The 19497-nt window shown below is 38.6% G+C and overlaps 1 protein-coding gene and 1 non-coding gene across 3 annotated transcripts in view; one reads left to right on the top strand and one right to left on the bottom strand.

Moving 5' to 3' along the window:
* Window positions 1-19497, bottom strand: part of SPIDR (scaffold protein involved in DNA repair) — a 451079-nt gene that overhangs the window by 194937 nt on the left and 236645 nt on the right. The gene's annotated exons all lie outside the window — the stretch shown is intronic.
* On the top strand, window positions 4002-4165 carry LOC136332491 (U1 spliceosomal RNA). Its single transcript, XR_010730746.1, has one exon. It is a non-coding gene; the product is annotated as a U1 spliceosomal RNA (small nuclear RNA).

The following is a 19497-nucleotide window of genomic DNA, read 5'->3' as shown; positions in this document are numbered from 1 at the left end:
AGTCTTGAAGTTTTGTAGTGTTAGTCCTCCAACTTTGTTCTTTTTCAATATTGTGTTGGCAATTCTTAGTCTCTTCCTTTTCCATATAAATATTAGAATCAGTTTGTTGAATAATCATTTAATTTTAAAATATACTCAGAAAAAATTAGGGGATATTTGAAAATAAATATGAGCAATAAAAAAAAGAAGCATTTGATTTTTTTAAAATAAGATCATCAGAAAAGCAAATGACAAGTCAAAGAAAGTTGTTCAATTACGCAAATGAGAGGCAAAATGAACTTTTATTGCATTGGTGAAAATACACTACACAAAAGGCTGAAGTACTGGAGTATCTGCACGGTCCCTGATCCCCTAATTTTTGTGAGCAGTGTATTTCTTGCTACATTCCTAAGAATAAGGTCATTCCTTTGGAAAACCACAGAACAAAAAACATATTAAAAAACTTGACATTGTTACTAAACTATTACCTAAATAGCAGTTAATATTCAAATTTCACTAATTTTTCCAATGCTTTCCTTTAGAGCAATTCTTTTTCTAATCCAGAATCACAATTGTGTCTAGCACCAACTTTTTAATACTTGGTTTTGATTCTTTTGCTTAAAATGTCTAAGACTATAAGACTATCTCTCATATCTCTCTGTCCAGGACAACAAAGCCTTGGGTGACTCAAGAGCAGAAAGCACTACACAAGAAGAATGAAGGACCTGGGTCACTGCCTCCCTCCCATCATGTTCTGCACTGATGGAAGGGCAATGCTGGTGAAGGGCTTACCTTCCTTTAAGAGGGAACTGTGTCTAGGACTATGAGGTTCCCTCACCACAAACAGGAACAGCTGACCCCATCATAGATGATCACCATTGATAATGATGCTGTTAGCTTGTCATATATAGTTTTTATCATTTTAAGGTAAGTTACTTCTATGCCCAAGTTGTTGACAGTTTTTTATCATAAATGGATGTTGAATTTTGTTAAATGCTTCTTCTCCATCCATTAAGATGATCATATGATTTTAAAAATTTTATTTATTTTAAACTGAATTCACTGGGGTGACAATGGTTCATAAAACCATACAGGTTTCATGTGTAGAGTGCTAAACAAAACATCATCTGCACATTACAGCATGCCCTATCGCTCAAAGCAAAGTCTCTTTTGTCCCCATTTATCCCTCTTCCTCTTTGCCCTCCTCCATCTCCTCCCACAAACCTTTCCCTCTGGCTATTACTACACTGTTGTCTATGTCTCTCTCTCTCTCTCTCTCACACACACACACACACACACACACACACACACGCGCGCGCGCGCATTTTGCTTAATCCCTTGACCTTCTTTCATCCAGCCCCCCCAAAAACCTCTGCCCTCTGACAGCTGTCAGCCTGTTCCATGTGCCCATGCCTCTGCTTCTATTTTGTTGTCAGTTTATTTTGTACATTAGATTCCACATATAAATGAGATCACATGGTTCTTGTCTTTTTCTGACTGGCTTATTTCACTTAGCATAATAATCTCCAGGTGCATCCTGGCTGTCACAAAAAGTAAGATTTTCTTCTTTTTTTACAGTTAAGTAGTAATTCCATTGTGTAAATGTACCACAGCTTTTTTTTTCCCACTCAAAAATGTAACACAGCTTTTTATTCCCACTCAAAACTCTCTTTAACCCTTTGAGTAGTGAGTTTTTTTCATGCTTGCTGATCCCCGGGAGTGAGGTTTTTTTTCCCAAAAAATGAAATTAAACTGGAAGTTCCAGTTCCAGTTTTATTAACTTAAAATCATGTTTGTTTGATGACCAATTTATGGAAACAAGAAGAACACACATTTGCCTTTTTTAAATGTTGCCTTACACATTTCTAAAATAAATGGATCGTACTCTGGATGGTCAGGAGGCACAAGGACGTACATGAACGTTTGCACTACTCAAAGGGTTAAAAATCTCATTTCTCCCTCTAGCTATTTCCCTATTTCTCCACTCTTCTCTAGAGTGTAGCAAAGCTTGTTAAAGAGCAATCTGTACATAATTATCTTTTTCCTCCCCTCCCACTCTCTCAAACTCATTCCAATCAACTTTTTCCCTTACTGCTCTACCATAGCTTAGTAAAGTCACCAGACCTTTACACTGCAGGACACAACAGTCAAGTTTCACTCTTTATCTTCCACATATCAGTGCAATATTTGGGCCAATGGATCACTTATTCTGTGAATCATTTGATTCACTAGGGTTCCAGGCTCCATCCTCTTTTGGAACTTCTCTTACACCTCTGGCTGCTCCTACTTAGTCTCCTTTGTTGGTTCTTCCTTGTTTCTTCAACCTTTTCACATTGAAGTGTCCCAAGACTTGGATTTAATCTACTCTTGACCTATACTCACTTACTTGGAAATCTGAACTAATCTTATGGCTTTAAATACCATCGAAATTCCTACCACTAATATTTATATTTTAACCCAAACCTCTTCCCTTCTATGTGCAATTCCTATTCAATGTATATTTTAAAGTCTAAAGAGAAATTCAAACAATATGTCTAAGACTAAGATCCTGATCTTCCCCAATCTCACTTCTCTCGCAGGCTTCCTTATTTTAGTAACTACAACTGTACCCATTAAGCTTTTCAGTGTATCAGTTAACTATTGCTTCATAATAAATCACACCACTCTTAAAGGCTTAAAACAACTCTCATTTAAAGCCCTGGCTGGGTAGCTCAACTGGCCAGAGTGTCCTCTTGATATGTTAAGGCTGTGAGCCTGATCCACTATCAGGGTACACACAACAAGTAACTAACAAATAAGTGAAACAATAAATTGATGCCTCTCACACTCCCTCATCTCTCCTTTCTCTCCAAACACCAACAAAACAACTCCTTTCATTTATTATTAGTCATATGTTTAGAGGTTGATTTAAAGTTGGCTAACCTAGACTGGTCTTGGCTATGTACCTCTGCTTTAGGTTTTGTTAAGGCTCTGCTTCCCACTGAAGTTCTGGTGGCCCTCTGAGCCACATTACTCCACTTGTTTCTTATCTTCTTGAACAGGAAGGCTGGTCAGGATATGTTTTTTTCATGCTGATGGCAGAGGTGTAAGAGGGCAAAAATAATACAGTGTGTCCGTAAAGTCATGGTGCACTTTTGACCGATCACAGGAAGGCAACAAAGACGATAGAAATGTGAAATCTGCACCAAATAAAAGGAAAACTCTCCCAGTTTCTGTAGGATGATGTGGCAGCATGTGCACATGTGCAGATGATGATGTAACACCATGTATACAGCGGAGCAGCCCATGGCCATGCCAGTCGAGATGTGCACGGTACAGAGGAAAGTTCAGTGTGTTCTGTGGCTCACTAAATTAGAATCTGTGACCAAAGTGCAACGTGAATATCGGCACATTTATATTGAAGCGCCACCACATAGGAATAACATTACTCGGTGGGATAAGCAGTTGAAGGAAACCTGCAGTTTGGTGGAGAAATCCCGTTCTGGTAGGCCATCAGTCAGTGACGAGTCTGTAGAGGCTACACGGATAGCTACCTAAGGAGCCCTAAAAAATCTGTGCGTGAGCCCACACCGAACTGCACTGAATAGGTATGAAACTGGGAGAGTTTTCCTTTTATTTGGTGCAGATATCACATTTCTGTCGTCTTTTGTTGCTTTCCTGTGACTGGTCAAAAGTGAACCATGACTTTACAGACACACTGTATGCAAGATCATTGGTTTTGATGAAGTGGTGTATCACATTGTTTTGCAGACATTAAACTATCCCACTCATTCATGGTGTATAATCTTTTAAAGTATTGTTGAAATCAGTTTGCTAGTATTTTTTGAAGAGTTTTGCATCTACATTCATCAAGGATACCGGCTTATAAATGCCCCCCCCCCCCCTTTTCTCTCTGTGTAGTATCTTTCGTTTTCATATCAGGGCAATGCTGGCCTAGAACAAGTTTGGAGGTATTCCTTCCTCTTCAATTTTTTGAAATTTGAGAAGAATAGGTATTAATTCTTCTTTAGAATGTTTCATAGATGCTTACCTGGTTGGGGAAATACCATGATCAGGAAGGTGGTTTTTCCAGGGAGAGGCTTATCCGTTGAACTCCAGATGTGCTGACCCCTTCAATTTCCCTAAATGTGGGACTCTTGACTGCCTCATTTGAGGTTGTGGGGGACTGTGTCTGCACTTTCACCTCAAAAAATGTTTCATAGAATTTAGCTGTAAAGATTGGTCTTGGGCTTTTGTTTCTTGGTAGTGTTTTAAATTATTGCTTCAATTTCATTCTTTTTGGTTCTGTCTTGAAAGGTTGTATGTTTCTAGTCATTTGTCAATACTTGTAAGATCCCCCCGTCCCCAATTTTCTTCCTTTAGTTGATTTCTATTTTAATGCTGTTGTGGTCAGAATATATATTTGATATAATTTTATTCTTCTTGAATTTACTGAGACATGTTTTATGGCCTAATATGTAGTCTATCCTGAAAAAAGTTCCATGTGCACTTGAGAAAAATGTGTATTATTCAGTTTTGGAATGAAATGCCCTATTAATGTCTATTAAGTCTGTCTAATCTAATGAGATCTTTAAAGTCATTATTTCCTTATTAATTTTCTGTGTGAATGATCTATTTACTGAGGTAAGTGGGGCATTAAAAGCCTTGATCTATTATTGTATTAAGGTTAATTTCTGGCCTTATGTCCATTAATATTTACTTTATATACTTAGGAGCTTCTATATTGGGTGCATAGACATTTACCCTTTTATCATTATGTAATGTCATCCTTGGATTGACCCTTTTTAAAATTTTCTTTCTAAATTCTTTGTTTTAAAGTCTATTTTGTCTGCTCGAGTATTGCTACTGCAGCTTTCTATTGGTTTGTATTTGCAAGATGAATATTTTCGCATCCTTTCACTTTCATTCTGAGTGTATTTTTCAATCTAATATAATCTCTGTAGGCCGCATATAGATGAGTCTTTTTTTTTTTATATCCATTAGGCCACTATATGTCTTTAGATTGAAGCACTCAGTCCATTTACATTTAATGTAATTGTTGATATGTATGTGCTTACTGCCATTTTCTTCATTGTTTTCAGTTGTTTCTATATTTCCTCTGTTACTTTCTTCTCTTGATCTATTCCTTTTGATTTGCTGGTTTTCTTTTAATATTTGTTTGGGTTCTTTTCTCTTTTTACATGTATTTTGGTAGCTTTTTTATTTTATTTTTATTTTTTTAAATTTTTTTATTTATTCATTTTAGAGAGGAGAGGGAGAGAAAGAGAGAAAGAGAAAGAAAGAGAGAGAGAGAGAGGAGAGACAGAGAGAGGAGAGACAGAGAGAGAAGAGGGGAGGAGCTGGAAGCATCAACTCCCATATGTGCCTTGACCAGGCAAGCCCAGGGTTTCGAACCGGCAACCTCAGCATTTCCAGGTCGACGCTTTAGCCACAGCGCCACCACAGGTCAGGCGTATTTTGGTAGCTTTTTGGATTGTTGTTACCATAAAGTTCATATACAGTATATCCAATCTGTAAGTATAGCACTCTATTTCAAGCTAATAGGCATTTAAGTTCAAACTCATTCTAGAAGCACTGCGTTTTACTCCTTCCTCCATATTTTATGCTTTATATCATTACTTACGTCTTTTTTGTTTTATGTATCCTGATCATTTATTGTAGTTATACCTAATTTTGTTACTTTTGGTTTTTAACCTTCATATTAGCTTTTTTAAGTGGTTGATTCATTGTCTTGATTATATGATTGCCTTTATTAGTGAGATCTTTTTTTCTGTATTTTTTTTTTTTTTTTGTATTTTTCTGAAGCTGGAAATGGGGAGAGACAGACAGACTCCCGCATGCGCCTGACCGGGATCCACCCGGCACACCCACCAGGGGCGATGCTCTGCCCACCAGGGGGCGTCGCTCTGTTGCGACCAGAGCCACTCTAGCACCTGGGGCAGAGGCCAAGGAGCCATCCCCAGCGCCCGGGCCATCTTTGCTCCAATGGAGCCTCGGCTGCGGGAGGGGAAGAGAGAGACAGAGAGGAAGGAGAGGGGGAGGGATGGAGAAGCAGATAGGTGCTTCTCCTGTGTGCCCTGGCCGGGAATCGAACCTGGGATTTCTGCACGCCAGGCCGACGCTCTACCACTGAGCAAACCGGCCAGGGCTACTGTATTTTCTTATTTATAGTTATAGCCTTCTCTTTTCTGTGTAAAGAACATTTCCTTTAAAGCTGGTTTAGTAATGGTGAATTCCTTTAGTTTTTGCTTATCTAGGAAACTCTTTATCTCTCCCATACTGAATGATAACATTGCTGGATATATTATTTTAGATTGTAGGTTCCATTCTTTCAGCATTGTAAGTATTTCCTGCCACTCCCTTTGGCCTATAATCCTGCAGCTGAGAAATCAGCTGAGAGTCTTATGGGGTTTTCCCATGTATGTGACTTGTTTCCTTCCTGCTACTTTCAAGATTGTCTTTTTATTCTTCACCTTTGCCATTTTTATTACAATGTGTCTTGGAGTGGGCCTCTTTGTGTTCATCTTGCTAAGAACTCTCCTGATTCTTGGACTAGTATCCATTTCCTCTCCTAGATTAGGAAAGTTTATAGCCATTATTTCTTCAAATATACATTCTGTACATTTTTTTCTTTCTTCTCCCCACCAGAATTCCTATAATGTAAATGTTAGGGTGCTTGATGTTATCCCAGAGATATGTCACCTTATTCTCATTTTTAAAAATTCTTTTGCATTCTGCTGTTTGTTTTTTTTTGTATTTTTCCGAAGTGAGAAATGGGGAGGCAGACAGAAAGACTCCCGCATGTGCCTGACCAGGATCTACCCAGCATGCCCACCAGGGGATGAAGCTCTGCCCATCTGGGCACCGCTCTGTTGCAACCAGAGCCATCCTAGCACCTGAGATGGAGGCCATGAAACCATCCTCAGTGCCTGGGTCAACTTTGCTCCAATGAAGTCTTGGCTGCAGGAGGGGAAGAGAGAGACAGAGAGGAAGGAGAGGGGAAAGGGTGGAGAAGCAGATGGGCACTTCTCCAGTGTGCCCTGGCTGGAAATCAAACCTGAAACTTCCACGCACCAGGTTGATGCTCTACCACTGAGCCAACTGGCCAGGGTCTTTCATTCTGCTGTTTTGATTGGTTGATTTCCAGGTCACTAATCTTTTCTGTATTAACTAATATGTTGTCAATTCCTTGTAATGGATTATTCATTTCAGTTATTGTATTTTTCATCTCTGATTGATTATCATATTTTCTAACTATGTTCAAGTTCTGAGTTTCTTTATGCTACTCTCAAGTTTGGTGAGCATCCTTATTACATTTATTTGAATTCTTTATCACAAAAATTACTTATCTCTGTTTCATTAGAGTTTTTCTCCAGGTTTTTTCATGTTCCTTCATTTGGAGCATAGTCTGTCTCCCTATTTTGTTTGACTTTCTGTGTTTGTTCTAATGAGTTAGACAAACTAGGTCTCTTTCCCTGTCTTGAATAAGTAGTGCCTGTGTAGATTGTGTGCCAGATGTAAAGGAGGAAGTTTTTAGAAAAATTTGGCAACTTGCACAGGGACATGATAAAATATTCAGGGAAGAGCCTTGAGAAACGCTTCACCACAGTTTGGGTTTCCTATTGGCCAGGGCAGCAACAATCTCCTTCATTTTTTCTAACATTTTCTAAAGGTAAAATTCACATAACAAAGAAATGCATAAATTTTACATGACTATTCAATGAGTTTTTAAAATTTTATTGATTGATTTTAGAGAGAAAGTAAGGAATAAGGGGGAGGGAGAGAGAGAAACATCAAATTTATTGTTCCACTTATTTATGCATTTACTGTTTGATTTTTTTTTCTTTTTAGAGAGAGAGACAGACAGACAGGAAGAGAGAGAAATGAGAAGCATCAACTCATGGTTGTGGCACCTTAGTTGTTCATCGATTGACCTGGGGGTTCCCGCCAAGCCAGTGACCTCTTGCTGAAGCCAGCAACCTTGAGCTCAAGTCAGTGACCTTGGGCTTCAAAGCCAGCAACTATGGGGTCCTGTCTATGATCCCATGCTCAAGCCAGCAACCCCGTACTCAAGCCGGATGAGCCCATGCTCATGCCAGCAAACTTGGGCTTTCAAACCTGGGACCTCAGAGTCCCAGATCAGTGTTCCATCCACTGCATCATCACCTAGTTAGGCTGGTTGATTCTTCTGTGTTCCCTGACCGGGACTGAGCCCACAACCTTGGTGTACTGGGATGACACTAACCAACTGAGCTACCTGAACAGGCATTCACTGAGTTTTGACAAATACATACATTATGTACGCCAAGCACCTATCAAGATATAAAACATTACCGTCACCCCCAGAAAACACCCTCAAGCCTAAGTTCTCTTTTTTTTATCATTAATCATGGAATCTATGAGCTATATTACAATTCTCGATTTTTTTCACATACAAATATCAAATTATGTTCCTCTTCCTCAAGCTCTCTCTTATTGCTACAAACTCTAAATGAAATGTAATGACCAAAAATTAGCATTACATCTACTTCACTCATAAATAATATCATCATGTTGTTACAAGGGAGATATTCAGAAAATAATACCACTCAACATATGTTAAAGAGCAATGTCACATCACAAATACAGCTCCAGTACAGGTGATTCTTATGTTTTTCTTCAAGAAAAAACCTTTATCTTTTATGCAATTACCATCCACACTGTTTAATAACCTCATACTGGCTGGGTTTAGACCTCTCATTGCCAATTATTTTGTATTAACTTTTAATGGTTGCATTTATCAACATTTCATCAGAAAAGTTCTGATAAGTTTAATAAAATTAATGTTAAAGTTTCTAAAGTTTGGATATCAAATGATGTAGTGAAAATATAAGCACTGTAGTTTTCTTTTGGCAAACCAGCACCATTCCCAATAAAGAGATTAATCACTATAAAAGAATGAAGAAAAATCTTAAACAATTCCAGGAATCAGATAGTTGGACCCTTCCTGATTGACTTGGCTGGCATGGATAAGACAGACTCTGAAATCCAATCAAGGCCACATGGGGAAGAGCACAGAGGCTTCCTGCAGACCACTGAAAGCAGCAAGGACATCAATCCAAGATTATGCATTTTCATTTTAGTGAATGAAGCTGTTCACCATTTCAATATTTGACATCACCTGCCAGCTGGCTACTAATACTGCCTGTCACAAAGAATGCTTGAAATTTCCTCTTGAATGCTTGAAATTTCCTCTTTTTAAGAGCTGGAGAGTTTCAAGTATAAACCATACATTTTAATAAAAGGACATGTGCTATTACATGTAGGGATGGAGGATATTTCCCCCAAGGATTATTACGTTAGGACATACTCATTTAATCAAATACTTAACCCATATGCTAAGAGACAAATATGTTTGTGTCTAATATGAAACATTAAGCACGTCTATGAACAGTGATAACATTTTAAATAAAACTGCTTATTTCTTTCTAACCCTCTGCTTTAGATAGTAAATCCATCTTGTCTTTTCTTTATATTCACCTCCAAATCTTCAGTGCTCAGCATAGTATCTGACATCAAGAAGCTCTCATTAACAGTGAATGGAAGTATACTGACTTATTAAGTAGATTCAAAACAGGCAAATATGGGTAAAGGGGGAGAAATTCTCCCAGATATTATTTTACTTTCTTCCACCTTGAACCTCAAATAAAATGAATTCACCTTTTCAAGCTGGTGGCCACTTCCTCTTTTTACTATGATTCACTGTAATGTTCAAAGCACAGTGAGAGACAATGTTTTGGAGTCTGAAATGCCTTAAGTTTTTGTCTTAGAGTAAATCCAGGTAATTTAAATATGCATCACTTTTTATTGAACTTATTACAGTGACACAAATTAAAAAATAAGTAAAATAAAATGAAAAAATACATCATTTTATAAAAAGAGAAAATAGGTGATAAACACTAAAAATAATTGTCCTCAGCACTTTTGATTTGAACTGTTTTACTAAATGCTGTTCAGTTCTTGAGCTTATTGATTTTATTATTTGAGGTTGGCAAATCTTACTTACCCTAAATACCAGTTCTATTAGGTTATTAAAACTTTCAACTATAATTTATACTAAATTCCTTCCTAGCGAACTGCCCTAGCCTCTTCATGTCCCTGGTCTGGGAAGAGCAGGTCAGCTTCAGGCCCTTTTCTGGCCACTGCTCAGCTCTAGAATGAATCACCTGAACAAGAAATCTTAGCAGTAGCACCAGCTGCAGCTCTTAGCTTTTCCTCCTTTTACTTGGTGAGCAGAAGTCAGTAGCGTGCTGCACGGTGGAGCTCATTATAGACATCTCTTTATGACACCGTGCAGAGCTCATTAGACACCTGCTTATGACATTGTGATAGAAGCTGCATCTATTGTGGCAGTCAGAGCGAGGAGGAAATGGTTTCCTAACAGATCAGATGTTAGCAAAGTAAAACAGAACTGTGTTCCTCATTTTTAAATTTTACCTTGCTAACTTTATACCATACTTTGGAATGAGATGAATGCCTCCCTAAATGAAATAAAGAACAAAGAGGAAAAAAATCCAAAAGCTAATTATGTATTACTTTATCAACATAAGCTAGGAATGACTTGAATAAGTAACTGCCTTTGCTAATTAAAAATAACTTTGGATCAATTATTCAAAAAACAAAGTTTTCTTATTTGTTAATCATTCCCCTGTATGTAACAGGTTTATAGCTGACAACCTTAGGTAAATCATCAGATACACATGTTACAGCCAGGTTATCTTGGAGGATCCAGCTGATTTCACTTTGCAGTCACACTTCGTGAGCACTTTGCTATCATTTTCTTTTTTTTTTCAATTCTTTTTTTTTTTTTTTGTATTTTTTTTTCTGAAGTTGGAAACGGGGAGAGACAGTCAGACAGACCCCCGCATGCGCCTGACCAGGATCCACCCGGCACGCCCACCAGGGGCGACGCTCTGCCCACCAGGGGGCGATGCTCTGCCCATCCGGGGCATCACTCTGCCGCGACCAGAGCCACTCTAGTGCCTGGGGCAGAGGCCAAGGAGCCATCCCCAGCGTCCGGGCCATCTTTGCTCCAATGGAGCCTTGGCTGCGGGAGGGGAAGAGAGAGACAGAGAGGAAGGAGGGGAGGGGGTAGAGAAGCAAATGGGCGCTTCTCCTATGTGCCCTGGCCGGGAATCAAACCCGGGTCCCCCGCACACCAGGCCAACGCTCTACCGCTGAGCCAACCAGCCAGGGCTATCATTTTCTTTTTAATGGAGAAATGAATGCTTGCTACCACTAAAAAATACTACTGCTGTATTTCCCCATGTAAAAGACAAACCTTTTTTCAAAAAATTTGGGGTCTAAAAACTGGGTGAGTCTTAAGTGGTTGTAGATTTTTTACTTGCATTTCCCGGTTTCTTGTGCTTGTTTTTGCGCTCATTGTTGAAAACAGTGATTTGTCTTCACACAGATGAGGACAAGCTAATGGATGGGAGTTTTGACAGCGAGGAGGAGTTGTATGAATTTTATGATGAATAACACTTGAGTTCAATAACTTTATGTAATACATTTTTTTTCAAATTTCGGGCCCCAAAATTAAGGTGCGTCTTATACATGGGGAAATGCGGTATTTTGTGAGGTAGAACCTTAAAAAATATCACCCACAGTGACTGCGCGTTCAGAGTACACCCAAAATATCTTTCCTGGGACAATCATGATTCTGCTGCATGTATGCCCCAGGAACCTGCTATGTGTTGAATATTTGTGTCCCCCTCCCAAAAATTTACGTTACATTCTAATGCCCAATATAATAGTATTTGGAGGTAAGCTCTCTGAAGAATGATTAAGTCATGATGTTAGACCCCTCATGAATGAGATTAGTAGTCTTATAAGACATCAGAGAACTTCTTTGCCCCTTCTGCAATATGAGGATACAGTGAGAAGGTTCTGTCTGTGAACTAGGGAGTGGGTCCTCACTGGACAATGAATCTGCCAGAACTTTATCTTGAACTTACCAGCCTCCAGAAATCTGAGAAAACATTTTTTATTGTAAAGACACATAGTTTGTCCATTTGTAGTAGCAGCACAAATGGATTAAGACAACAACCTCCTTGATTCAAGCACATATCTCTTAGACTCCTCACTTTCATCAACTTCTGCTTAGCTGACTTTTAAAGTACAGCTGATCGATTTCTGCTCCTGTTTTCACTATTTTTGTTAAGGTTATAAAAGCCCAACTGCCAAACTAAAAAATTCATCTACCCTCTAAACCCCTGAGGCTCCTAGGTCCTCTTGGGAATCAGTCACTTCTTCCTACTGCTATAGTCTCAACTAGCTGGTTCTTTAACCTACTCACTGCAAGAACAACCTCAAAGGTGTGCTTGCCTCCAGACTCAATGCCCAAGCCCCAACTTATTCCTCGCATTATTTCTTGTAAGTTTTCTGAAACACAGACTAATTATGTGCTCTTCTAGTCCCTCTACTTTACAGACTGAGTCTACACCTAGCACACAGTACAAGCCTTTCCGGTCCTGGATACTGCTTACTCTCTAGCTTCATCCACGGCCACGACCATTTCTCCCTATAACCAGCCTGTTTCTCCTCAAAGGAATTATTTTACCTCCAATCTTTTTACCTGTTGTCTCCAATTCTAGGCCCTCTAACTCATCCTTTGGATTTTAGCAGAGCTCTACCTTCTGGAGGTGCCTGCCTCAAGGTCTCCCTCTGCCTCTCCATGCTCCCTGTTTGTGTCATTGCACATGCTTTCTCACCCACCATGCTAATTATATAACTTACCACTACTGGACTGGCAACTCCATTAAATTATTGACATGATTGTATCCCCTGCACTTGGCTCTCTAAAAGTATTTGTAGAATGAAACAATGTCAGCAGCATAACTTTAAACTCACTGTCACCTAATATTTATCAAGAGACAGTCTAGAAAAAATAATAGCTATCAATGAGTAGTTTAAAAACTGCACTTTTACTCTCTCCTCTAGATATCCTAAAAAGTATTTGTGGATTAAGTATATTAAGACCACATATTAAAAATACTATCAGCACTGTAGAAAGCATTACTAATCAATGTGAATTAGTATGGAGCTAAAATTTATTGAGTGTGTACCATACTCATACTATAATGGATACTATGTTTCATTAAATTTAACATACACTTTTAAGTATTTTTATATCCATTTCAGTTATATAGGAATTAGGGTCAGAGATGGTGGAAACAATTCCATGATGAGACAATAAAACCATACCACAAAATCCACACTCTTTCTGCACAGCCTTGAACTCTTAGGGAAGCAGCTTTTGCACCAACAAACATTAAGAGAAATAATCTCCATTAAACTGGAATAATCCAGTAAGAGTATACATCCCTTGTGTGTGTGTGTGTGTGTATATATGTTATATATATCATATATATATATCATATATATATATATCATAAGAGCATCTAAATATGTAAAGCAAATCTGGATGGACATAAAGGGAGAGACTGATAGAGTAGGGGAATTTAATACACCATGATATGAATGGACAGATTTTCCAGACAGAAACTCAACAACTACATAGTGGCCTTAGGTGACACACTATTTCAGATGGGTCTAATTTATATCTTCAGAGCATTTCACCTCAGAGCAGTAGAATATACATTCTTTTCAATTGCACATGGAACACTTTCTAGGATAACCCCATGTTAGGACACACAACACATCTCAATAAATCTAAGAATAAAATTTTATCAAGCATCTTCTCTGATAATGGCATGAAACTAGAAAACAATCACAAAAAAACCCTGAAAAAAACACACAAAGACACACAAAATAATCAATAAAACCAAGAGCTGTTTCTTTGAAAGGATAAACAAATTGCTAATCTTTAACCAGAACTCATCGAGAAAAAAAGGGCCCAAATAAATAAAACCAGAAATCGAATCGAAGAAGTAACAAATGACACCAAAAAAAAAAAAAAAATACAAAGCATCATAAGAAAACGCTATGAACTATATGCCAAAAACTTGAAATGGATAAATTCCTAAAAATATGCAATCTTCCGAAATTGAACCAGGAAGAATCAGAGAATCTGAAGAAACAGATTATAATAAATGAAACCGAAGCAGTTATCAAAAAACTCCCAGCAAATTAAGGCCTTGGACTTGATGGCTTCACAGGTGAATTTTACCAAACATTCAAAAATAACTAACACCTATACTTCTCAGACAACTATGCCAAAAAATTGAAGCAGAGGAAAGACTCCCAAGCTCATTTACAAGGCCAACATTATCCTAATTCCAAAACCAGATAAAGATACTATAAAGAAAAAAAAAAGTATAGGCCAATATCTCTGATGAACATACATGCTGAAATTATAACCAAACACCAGCAAACCAGATCCAGCAATACATTAAAAAGGTCATACACCATGATTAAGTGGGATTTATTCAAGTGGGATGCAAGGTTGGGACAAAATTTACTAATCAATAAACATGTACACCACATAAACAAAATGAAGAATAAAAACCACACGATCATATCAATAGATGCAAAAATGCATTTGATTAAACCCAGCACACATTTATATAAATATTAAAAGCTCTCAGCAGTGTGGAAATAGAAGTAACATACCTCAAAGTAATACAGACCATATATGACAAATCCACAGCCTACATCATACTCAATGGGCAAAAACTACCAGCACTTCTCTTAAGATTAGGAACAAGACAGGGATGTCTGCTTTCATCACTTTTATTCAATACAGTACTGAAGTCCTATCCACAGCATTCAGACAAGAAGAAGCAATAAGAGGCATCCAAATTGGAAAAGAAGTAAAATGTCATTTGCAGATAACATGACATTGTATATAGAGAAACCTACAGATTCCACAAAAACAAAAACTATTAGAACTGATAAATGAATTCAGTAATGCAGCAGGATACAAAATAAATATCCAGAAATTCCGTTTTGGTGCACCAATAATGTATACTAAAAAAATAACCCCACTAACAATTGCTTTAAAAAGAATAAAATACCTAGGAATAAATTTAACCAAGAATGTTGAAGACCTGTATTCAAAAAATTATAAGACACTACAGAAATTGACGAAGATACAAATAAGTGGAAGTATATACTGTGTTCATGAATAGGAAGAATGAACATCATTAAAATGTCAATACTACCCAAAGCAATGTCTAGATCCAATTCAGTTCCTATCAAGATACCAATGATGTATTTCACAGAAGTAGAAAAAATATTCCCAAAACTTATATGGAATCACAAAAGACCCTGAACAGCCACAGCAATCTTGAGAGAAAAGAACAAAGTGAGAGGAATCATGCTAACAGATATCAAAATATACTAAAAGATCATAGTAATCAAAACAGCATGGTATTGGCATAAAGACAAACATACATTAATGGAACATAATATAGAGCACAGAAATAAACCCACAAATTCATAGTCCATTAATATATGACAAAGAATGTAAAAAACATGCAATGAGGTAAAGATAGTCTAATAAATGGTGTTGGGAAAATTGGGATAGACGTGTGAAAAAAATGAAACCAGACAACTTTATTACATCATACACTAAAGTACGTAAACTCAAAATACATTAAAGCCTTAAATGTTAAACTCGAAAGTATAAAAATCTAGAGGTAAACACAGGCAATAAAATGTCAAACATTTCTCATAGTAATATTTTTTCTGATATACCTTCTCAAGCAAGAGAAACAAAAGAAAAACTAAACAAATGGGACATCAAACTAAAAAGATTTTGCATAGCAAAGACAACCATCAACAAAATGATTAGCCACAGTATGGGAGAACATGTTTGCCAATACATTTCACAAGAGTTTATATCCAAAATTTATAAAGAAGTTTAAAAAGTAAACACCAAACAAACAAAAAACACATAATCCAATTAAAAGATGGGCAAAAGAATTGAAAAGATCAGGGGTCCCCAAACTTTTTACACAGGGACCCAGTTCACTGTCCCTCAGACTATTGGAGGGCTGGACTATAAAAAAAAACTATGAACAAATCCATACGCACACTGCACATATCTTATTTTAAAGTAAAAAAACAAAATGGGAACAAATACAATATTTAAAATAAAGAACAAGTAAATTTAAATCAACAAACTGACCAGTATTTCAATGAGATCTATGCTCCTCTCACTGACCACAAATGAAAGAGGTGCCCCTTCAGGAAGTGCGGCGGGGGGCCGGATAAACGGCCTCAGGGGGCCGCATGTGGCCCACGGGCCGTAGTTTGGGGACCCCTGGAACAGATATTCTCCAAAGAGAACAGATAGCCAATAATATATGAAAAGATGTTCAACATCACTAATCATCAGAGATGCAAATTAAAACCACCATGAGATATCACTCACACCTATAAGAATGGCTATCATTAATAAATCAATAAACAAGTATTGGCAAGGATGTGGAAAAAAAGGAACCCTCATGCACTGTTGGTAGGAATGCACTATAGAATGCAGTATGGAGTTATCTCATAAAATTAAAAATGATACTGTTTTATTCCAGCAATTCAACTCTGGGAATTCACCTGAAGAAACCTGATACACTAATTTGAAATAATATATTCAAATCTATGTTCATTGTAGTGTTTTGTACAAAAGCTAAGATTTTTCAGCAGCCGAAGTGTCCATCATTGGACGAGTAGATAAAAAAAGCTGTGATACATTTACCAAGTGGAATAGTATATGACAATGACAAAGAAGAAAATCCAACCATTTGTGATAGCATGGATGGATCTAGAGAGCAGTATGCTAAGTGAAATCTAATAAGGAAAGTGAACTGGCCCTGGCTGGTTGGCTCAGTGGATAGAGTGTCTGCCCGGCATGCAGACGTCCCTGGTTTGACCCTGGTCAGGGCACAGGTGAGAAGCGACCATTTGCTTCTCTTCTTCCTCTCCCTCTTCACTCTCTCTTCCCCTCCCACAGCCATTGGCTCGACTTATTTGAGCCTTGGCCCTTGGCCATAGCTCAGATGATTCCAGCATTGACCCCAGATGGGGGCTGCTGAATACTAGTCTGGGATTGTGTGGGAGTCTGTCTCTCTATCTCTGCTTCTCTCACTAATAAAAGAAAAAAAATAAAAGAAAGAAACAGTAAGAGAGGGATGGGAAGAAAGGGGAAGGAAAGAAGGAAGGAAGGAAGGAAGGAAGGAAGGAAGGAAGGAAGGAAGGAAGGAAGGAAGGAGAGAAAGAGGGAGGGAGGGAAGAAGGGAGGGAGGGAGAGAGGGAAGGAGGGAGTGAGGGAGAGAGGAAGGAAGAGAAGGAAGGATGGAGGGAGAAAGAAAATGAACTAACAAGCAAAATGGAGACTGATTTATATAGAGAGCACTGTCAGCTTTCAAGAAAAGGGGTACATGGGTGGGGATCCTGGAGAAATTGAGTTAAAAAAAACAAAGAACATAAGGATTGGGGTAGTGAATATACAATATGGTGTACAGATGATGTGTTGTAAAATTGTGCAACTCAAACCTGTATAAGTTTATTAACCAGTGTCACCCCAATAAATTCAATAAAAAGGAAGAAAAATAGAACACAAGGAATCCCAGCAACCAGATCCTAGACAGAAGGAGCACTGTTAGGACAAAGAGAAAATTGCTCATTCATGCCATATCAAAGTTCTATTGAGTGCCCTCAGGCCCTAAGAAGTACAGGACAGTTATAAATTTAGCAGGAAGAGAAACACAATAAGTCAATGAACAAATAAAAAGTGATAAACTGTAATATGTGTGGTTGTGAAAACCAAAGTAGAAAAGGAGAATAAAGGGTGTAGAAGATGGTAGTTTCCAACTTTAGATATAGGATCCAGGGGTTTTTGAGAAGGTAACAACTGAGTTAATGCCTACAAGAGATTAAAAAAACCCAGCAAACCTTGAAGATAAGGGGTGGTGGTGGGACAAACTATCCAATCAAGAAGGTGCAGGCAAGAACCCAGCCTTGGAGGTGAGAGTAGAAAGAGTGACATGGAATTTCAGGACTAGGGCGAAGTCCAGGGTGGTCAAAATGGAACTGGGAAAGATGAGAGGAGTAGGAGATGAGGTTCCAGAGTTCAGGAGGGGCTTTAACTCTGCATGAGGTGAGCACATACTATGGAGTGTGTAGCCAAAATTAGTATGATGACATATATTTATAGCTTTGCTCCTCTAGTCATCTTGAGGAGCAACAGAAGGAGGGTAAGAAAAAGAGCAATGGGATGTTTTAAGAGATTATGGCAATAATCCTAAAGAGAGTGATTACCTGGAAAGTCATGACACTAGAAGTAACAAGAAATGCTGGATTCTTTATGGATTCAGAAGCAGAGTGTTAGGATGTTTCCATAGCTAGGAGATTAGGATAAGAGGAGTTGAAGATATTTGGAGAAATAGCAAGAAGCTTGTTTCCATTTTCCAAGATGGGAAAAAATGTGAGAAGAGGAGGGAAGGTTAGGAGCTTGATCAGGCCATCGGCACAAAGGTGGAACTGTGGGGGAGGCAGTAAGGTACCTGGCTCTGGTGATGGGGCAGAGGTGTGAGTTGTAGATACTGTTTGAGATTCATCAGTGTGCAAATGGTATTTAGAGCTACAAGATGAGCTAAAATCAAGGTGGTGAGGTGAGTAGAGAAGAGGTCTAGGACTGAGCCTGGCAGCAGTTCAGTACTAAGGAGCCAGAATAGGTATAAGGAGGAGCACAGGGTAAACAAAGAAACAAACCAGCAGCGAGCACTCAAAGGGAAACATGACTCTTGCACAGATGAGCACTGGAGAAGGAATGTGGAGGTAGAGGTCACTGCTGACACTAAGACGTGAGACGTGGGGAGAGCAGAGGCCAAAAGTCTGAATGAAATGGGCTCAAAACCCAATGGAGGGGACATTTGGACATAGCGGTTCAAAAATATCAAGGTGGCCTGACCAGGTGGTGGCGCAGTGGATGGAGCATCGGACTGGGATGTGGAAGACCCAGGTTTGAGACCCCGAGGTCGCCAGCGTGAGTGCAGGCTCATCTGGTTTGAGGGAAGGCCCACCAGCTTGAACCCAAGGTCGGTGGCTCCAGCAAGGGGTTGCTCGGTCTGCTGAAGGCCCGCGGTCAAGGTACATATGGGAGGGCAGTCAATAAACAACTAAGGTGTTGCAATGCGCAACGAGAAACTGATGATTGATGCTTCTCATCTCTGTTCCTGTCTCTGTCCCTATCTATCCCTCTCTCTGACTCACTCTCTGTCTCTGTAAAAAATAAATAAATAAAAACTAAAAAATAAAAAAATACCAAGGTATATATTTTTTGTTTGTTTTTTTACAGAGACAGAGAGAGAGTCAGAGAGAGGGATAGATAAGGACAGACAGGAACAGAAAGAGATGAGAAGCATCAATCATCAGTTTTTTGTTGTGGCACTTTAGTTGTTCATTGATTGCTTTCTCATATGTGCCTTGACTGCGGGCCTTCAGCAGACTGAGTAACCCCTTGCTCAAGCCAGTGACATTGGGTCCAAGCTGGTGAGCTTTGCTCAAACTAGATGAGCC

The sequence above is a fragment of the Saccopteryx bilineata genome, chromosome 3 (genome assembly GCF_036850765.1).
Source record: "Saccopteryx bilineata isolate mSacBil1 chromosome 3, mSacBil1_pri_phased_curated, whole genome shotgun sequence".
Classification (NCBI taxonomy): domain Eukaryota; kingdom Metazoa; phylum Chordata; class Mammalia; order Chiroptera; family Emballonuridae; genus Saccopteryx; species Saccopteryx bilineata.
Note: the sequence above shows the minus strand (reverse complement) of the source record. Positions and strands in the feature narration are given on the sequence as shown.